The 6958-nt window shown below is 40.2% G+C and overlaps 1 pseudogene; it reads left to right on the top strand.

Annotated features, from left to right (window-relative positions):
• LOC103599955 overlaps positions 1 to 6958 on the top strand; it is a 28720-nt pseudogene that overhangs the window by 1859 nt on the left and 19903 nt on the right.

The raw sequence follows: 6958 nt of genomic DNA, 5'->3' as shown, positions 1-6958 counted from the left end.
TTTTTTTTTTTTTTTTTTTTTTTTGTTTTGGGGGGTTTTTTTTTTTTTTTTTTTTTTTTTTTTTTTTTTTTTTTTTTTTTTGGTGCTTTTTAAAAAATTCTCTTTTTGTTTCTCTTCTTTGTTTAGGTGTTTTTCTGGTACGGAGATCCAAACCCATGACCTTGGTGTTATAATGCTGAGCTCTAACCAACCGAGCTAACCAGCCAGCCCTTTTTCTATATCTCTTAAATAAAGTATATTATATTTTTCAATTTTTCCTATATCCTATCTTATTTACTTATTCAGATCTGAGATAATTCGGATCTAAAAGAATCTGAAGTTCTAAAGGAAATGTTCTGGTTCTCTAAGTATTATTTACTTTTATCAAGTTCTCTGTCTTATGTATTTACTCTTGTTTGGTTTGTACAGGTTCTGAATTATATCTCTTCATAAATATTGTCTTTTATCACTATTTAATATCTCTAACATGTTTTAGGCTCTAACTTTAACTTTTACTTTGACATTAATATTGCCATTTCTGCTAGCTTTTTATTTTCATTTACTGTATCTTTTTTCATCCCCGGTTTTCCTTTTAAAAATCACATTGTTTAAATGTGTTTTTTGTGTGCATGTGTGTGTGTACAGCACATATGATAGCTTCTGCCTTCTATAATTATTTTTTGGTGACTTTAAAAAAATCTAAGATTAATCAGTATCTCTCTCTTCTTCCCAAATAATACAGAGATCTTAAAACTGTTTAACTCCATTATTCATCCATTTCTGTTGCATATAACAAAAATACCTGAAACTGGGTAATTTGAAAGAAAACCAAATTTATTGTTTAAAGTTTTGGAGGCTGGGAAGTTCCAAGTCCAGGAAACACATCTGGTGAGGGTCTTCTTTGGCGGTAATGTAGGGGTCTCACATGGCAGAAATGGTGGAGCAGAGAGGGACAGACTCTGTGTGTGCTCTCCTTTTAAAGCCCTCCAAACCACACCCATGACCAGCATTATTAACCCGTTCACTACTGCACAGTCCTACAATCCAAACACGTCTTCAAGACCCCACGTTTCAATTATCACGGTAGGATCTCCCACCCTCAACAGTGACAGTGGGACTTAAGCTTCCTGTATATGAGCTTTGGGGGACACAATTCAATCAATCCGCAGCACTCCATATTGCTTTGCATTGTTTGTGGAACGGAAATGGTCACCTACAGAACTTCCATTCATCTTTAGAAATGAGCATTATGTTGTAATTATGATTAATATGGCTTTGAGTTTGGTTTTCATTTTCATCTATCGATCTACTTAATGTTTTGTAGATACTTTTGATGCAGTTTCTTGTTATAGGAAAATAAACTTGGACTTTGGTTTTCTTAGGTTTGATGGTTTAAAGTTTGCTTTGCATGTTACAATATGATTTCACCTCCAGTGTAAAACAAAGAGAAGAGTACGGCCTCTAAAAGAAGTATAAGTATTAAAGGTAAGATTCTTATAGGCTGAGGTTTTTTTTCTTAAATTCACATATTTTGAGGATTAAAAGAGAAAGAACTTCATCTTGTCTTTGCTCTCTAAATACATTTTAAATGTATGTGGGTTACCATGTTCACATTTTTGTTTGTTTAGGTAAAATACTTATTTTCTGTTACAACGGGGATCCTCACTTGCAATATTATGACATTTAAGAGGTGTAGCATTGCACGGGTAATTTATGGGTATGTGTTTTTATCACCATATTCTGCTGGCAATTCTCATCATGTCTTAAAATTAATTAACTTTTATTTACCCTAAAACTCATCTGACTTTCTGATACTATAGCTGTATCTGAATGAGACTGAAATTTAATATAGCCCAGTGAAAACTTGCAGTTGTTAAAAACTATGGTTTACTCCTGCTTTTACACATGGTTAGCAGTTCCCGCTCGCTGGCTGAGCGAGGTGCGGGGGCAACACCGAGGGTTGCGATCCCGTTGCCGGTCCCGGTCCGGTACGGGCGCGACACTGAGGGTTGCGATCCGTTGCCGGACACGAAAAAAGACAAAAAAAAAAAAAATACACATGGTTAAGATTCCCAAGGAGTTTTATGTCTATCGTCTTGTAACTGTTAGGTTTCCTTCCTTGCCTTCCCTTAGACACAAGTGGTATCAGTGCAGAAAACCTGGGGTGTAGACAACAGTCTCTTCTCCTTTGCCCTCGTTCCTTTTCCATGCAACCAACTTTCATCAGTGCTGGAATACTGACATGTGATACCACAGCGCTCTTTCATTCAGACCTCAAATGGCAGTTTCCGGAAAGCTCCCCGGCCTCATTTTCCCCATGCAGTATTCAAACAGCCTAGAATCTCGTCTTCAATGTATGGCCTTTGTAGTTACTCTGCCTCAGATTCCTCACAGCCATGCAGTTCTCAACACAAGGGCAGGCATTTTCTAATGCCATTTCTCAGCTCGAGGCCTGGGAGGATATACATTTGACAGAAGTTTGAATATTTACTGTAGTTCTCTAGACTCTTTAAGTGTGATCGTCCTGTAAACAGATGGAGCTAGGTGTTTACTTTAGATCCTTTTGATAATTAACTGGTATCATTGGAAACTTCGTTAAAAGTAATCTTCTCTGTTGCTCCTCACAGTCAGACGTCTTCCTCCATCACAGAGTCCTGTGAATTAAATGACCCGAAATTATTGGAGAACATTAAGAATGGCCGTGTAAGTCTGTTATTTTCCTTCTAAGTTGACATAGTAATGCTATATAACATATATATATATATAGTTTTCTGAAAGGTATCATTTTCTGAACACAAGAAGAGAGAGGGCTTGACAATTTTTTGATGTTCATGTAATAAGCAAGAGATTTTGTACGTATTTTATAAGCTAAGTGCTGAACTTATTAGTGTGAGTAAATTCAAACATTATACAAGAACTTTTACTGTGTAGCAACCTGCGTAAGACTGTCTATCTGCTTTTAAACTATTTGGCAACGTTGCATACTACCAATATCTTTACTAACCAATTTTAAGATATTAACCTACTTGATTTGAAATCTTAATCTTCTGAAAAATTAAAGTGATCTTTTAAAGCATAAATCTATACATATCCTTCCTTTGCTTAAAATCCCTCTGAGGACTGGCACCACACTTAAGGTAAAGTCCAAGCTCATTACTGTGGTCTCCGTCCACCCCATTCTGTGTCACTGTCTCCCTGCTCAAGATGCTGAAGTCAGTGCTTGTCCGGAAGCTCCACAAGCACATGAAGCTGTGTCCTGGCTTGAGGCCTTTGAACAAGCTATTCCCTTTGTTAAGTATGTGCCACTGTCACAGTCAACTATACAAACAGCTAACTAACCTTTTGTTTAGATCTTAATTTAAGTATCATCTTCCCAGTGGCCACCAATCTAAAATAGGCCCCTCTTTTCTCTATCACGACCCCTATTTGATTCCTCCAGCACTGGGAAATCCTGTCTCCCCAAGGAGACTGGAAGCTCCAAGAGGATGGGGTTGTCTTGTTCCCTGAGGTGTCCCCAGCCTCCTACACCATTCCTGACTCAGGAGCCCACCCACAAACACATTTTGAATTGCCTGACTTTTCACGTACGTGATTGGTACAAGCTGCAGACTGTGTATAACTCCCACGTTGCTGGCATTGGAAGAGACTAACTCAGTGCCTTTTTTGTAGCCCACAGAAGAGTACATAAAGGAATTTTTTACCCTGTTATGTGTGTGTCACACGGTTATTCCTGAGATGGAACTAATGTAATCTACCAGGCTTCCTCCCCAGGTGGGTGTGCTGCGCAGGTAAAGCACAGAGCTCATCGTGCCTGGCAGGCAACTCCGATCCCTTGACAGCTGCTGCCTTTCTCCGTCCCTGGAGCTCTCACGGTTGTGGCATTTGTGGTAGACAGCAGCTCTGAGCCTCTCCACAGCTCTGGGGTCCTTGTATCCCACCCCCAAGGACAGCCCGGATGAAGGCTGGGCAGGGCTCTGAGCCTAGGGTTCAGCGGGGTGTTTGGTTATAGTAACACAACAGAGGTAAGTTTAAGGTCCTGCAACATTTGATGGCGATGTTATTAGTGGATTTGAGAACAAACAAGATTATTACAAGTTGTAAGAAAGTACTTCATTGTCAGCCTGGTAAATTCATCTTAGACCCACCGAAAGAGGCCTTATTTAACTGAATTTCCTCTTTCATAAACACTGTCTGGTACCTAGAAGGACAGAAAAGTACATTTGGATCAAAAAATCCAAGTTTTAAAAGTGACCTGGTATTCTGGAAAATGGAAGTCTGTATTAAATTAAATTTAGTGTTAATATATTTGATCAATCCCTATTAATTGGCAGATTATTACTCTGACAGATTATTGTGAACTTTTCATTGACAGATGAAGCAGCTTTAGTGAAAGGAGCAAAAAAGCTTGGCTTTGTTTTCACTACAAGAGCACCGTATTCCGTCACCACAGTCTGTGAGTAGCACCCTGAGTACTGTCAGTACTTTACAAACACCTGCATTTCTGGAGAGGTGCATGTGTACAGTGGTTCAGCACAGGAGTCCTGGAGTCGAGGTGCCAGGATTGCAGCCTGGCACACGGAGAGTCAACAATCAAAGTGAGCTGTTCCAAAGAGTTAGGATCCTCTGACGGATTAACATGGTTCAAACTATTTCTTGGTGAGTTCTGTTATTATTCTGATTATTCATTTTATTGTATATATTTCCTTTCTCTGTATTAATAACCATTCCCTGCAACCCTTTGATATTAAGGGAAAAAACAAGCAATGCCAACACAGTCACCAATACTCATTTTTTTTTTTTTTTTTTTTCTTTTTCTGTGTCCGGCAACGGATCGCAACCCTCAGTGTTGCCCCCGTACCGGACCGGGGACCGGCAACGGGATTGCAACCCTCGGCGTTGCTCCCGTGCCTCGCTCAGCCAGTGAGTGGGAACCGGTCTGCATGTGGGATCCGAACCCTCGGGCGGGAGTGCCGCTGCGCTTCCCAAGTGGCGCACTTATCCAGTGCGCCACCGGGCCGGCCCCACCAATACTCATTTTTTTAGTAATAATGCGATGGTTAGGGATGTTGATCCGATGTTGAGTCCTTGGTAGAGGGACTGCTTAATTCATCCATGTGCCTGGCACACCGGCGACTCAAATTATTTGAAATCCTGCAGTGCCATATTGGTGATGCTGAGAGCTGGCAGATTCACAGATGAATTGATCTTGGCTACAGGAGGTCAAGAGGCTTTAACGGAAAAATTTAGAAAAGCATGCATCATTGCTGTAAAACTAGATATAACCTGCCATCTCTTCCCATATTTACTTCTTCAAATTAAGTAGTAAAGATTTCATTTGATCCACGCAATTTAATGAAAAGGTTAATTTGTTCTCCCATTGCTGTCTGCTGATTGTCTCACTTGGTGCATGTACTGCTGCCGCCTGAGAGTATTTATAAAATGTTTCTAACAGCGCAGATTTTAGATTGAAAAGAGAGCTCCGAATCTGTGCTGTTAGAAACATTTGTGCTGTTAATATTGCCCAGATTGCAAATAATGCTCCTACCAGGGGAGGGCGCCATCAGCTCATCAGATGTGGGAAAATTTATATTTTGAAAAATACGTGTACTTGGAAGGTAGAACTTATTTGTAATTTGGGAAGTGAATTAATGATTTTGCGAGATGAATACTTTTTTCCTCAGTTAAGAATATACTGTCTTATCTTCCTGTAGACTGGAGGAAAATATACTTTTGAAATTCTCAATGTCCTGGGGTTTTCTAGGTAACCTACCTTTTCATGCAGGTCATTTATTTCCCAGGGCTATTTCCATGACTGTTCAAGTTCAGATTCGTCAACCTAAATCAAAACTTCGGAATCATGAAATGCAGAATCATGAAATTCTAGTCAGCCTCTACGTCGAGGCTCAGCCCACTTCTCACTTCTTCAGGCCTCCTCAGGCCAAACTCCTTCCGCAGGTTCCTGCCGGTTCCCACGCCTGTCCTTTATAGCACCTGTCGCAGCGCCGCGATTCTGGATCTGCTGTTCCTTAATGACTGTCTCGTGAAATAGACCATAATCTCTCAAAGGCAGGAATCACCTCCCACAGAGTCTGGTATCCAGTAAGTGCTCAATAACTACTTGATAAAATGATTGATGTTGGAAATTATTTTCACATTTAAACCAAAAGCAGCTTCTTTAGAATTAGACAGTGAATCAGTTCATTTTTTTGTTCTTAAAGGAAAAACTGTGCACCAAGATTCTTCTCTCTTCTCATACTCAAGCGGGGTGGCTGCTGTCACCCCTGTGGCCTGATTTCCCAGAACACACTGTGAGGTTACTGCTGAGATGTTACTTTCACTGGACTTTCCTCAAGACTTACGAATCACATCTCATGAACCATATGGACGTTTCTAATGTGGTATTTGAAAAATTAGGAAAAGAAATGATAAAGTCGATCATTAGATTGTCCCAAAGCTGGGTGATTTTTTAAATCATATTTTTAAAGCTTTGTTTCCTAATGACTTTTTTTTTTTTTTTTTTTTGTCTTTTGTCTTTTTCCGTGTCCGGCAACGGGATCGCAACCCTCGGTGTTGCTCCCACACCTCGCTCAGCCAGTGAGCGGGAACCGGTCTGTATGTGGGATCCGAACCCTCGGGCGGGAGCGCCGCCACGCTTCCCAAGCGGCGCACTATCCAGTGCGCCACCGGGCCGGCCCCTCCTAATGACAATTTTTAAGAAAAGCTTTTAAGACCTGGGAAAAGTTGTTACCACCCCCACCTCCACCCCCACCCCCACTCTAGGAAAGCTTTTCCTAAAACCTTTATTGCAAAAAATATATATCTTATTGCTCATTCTAGCTGTCCCTTTCTTAATATTTGGCTGATACTAGTAGGTCAATCATTTCCTGTCATTTAAAATGTGTCCTCAAAGGTAGATGTCACTTAAATGACTTAATTGCCTTGAGTCATGTTCTTTTTTTTTTTTTTTTTTTTTTCTTTT

This window comes from Galeopterus variegatus, unplaced genomic scaffold, assembly GCF_000696425.1.
Source record: "Galeopterus variegatus unplaced genomic scaffold, G_variegatus-3.0.2 Scaffold3160, whole genome shotgun sequence".
NCBI lineage: Eukaryota > Metazoa > Chordata > Mammalia > Dermoptera > Cynocephalidae > Galeopterus > Galeopterus variegatus.
The sequence above is the reverse complement of the archived record's forward strand: the minus strand, read 5'-3'. Positions and strand labels throughout refer to the sequence as shown.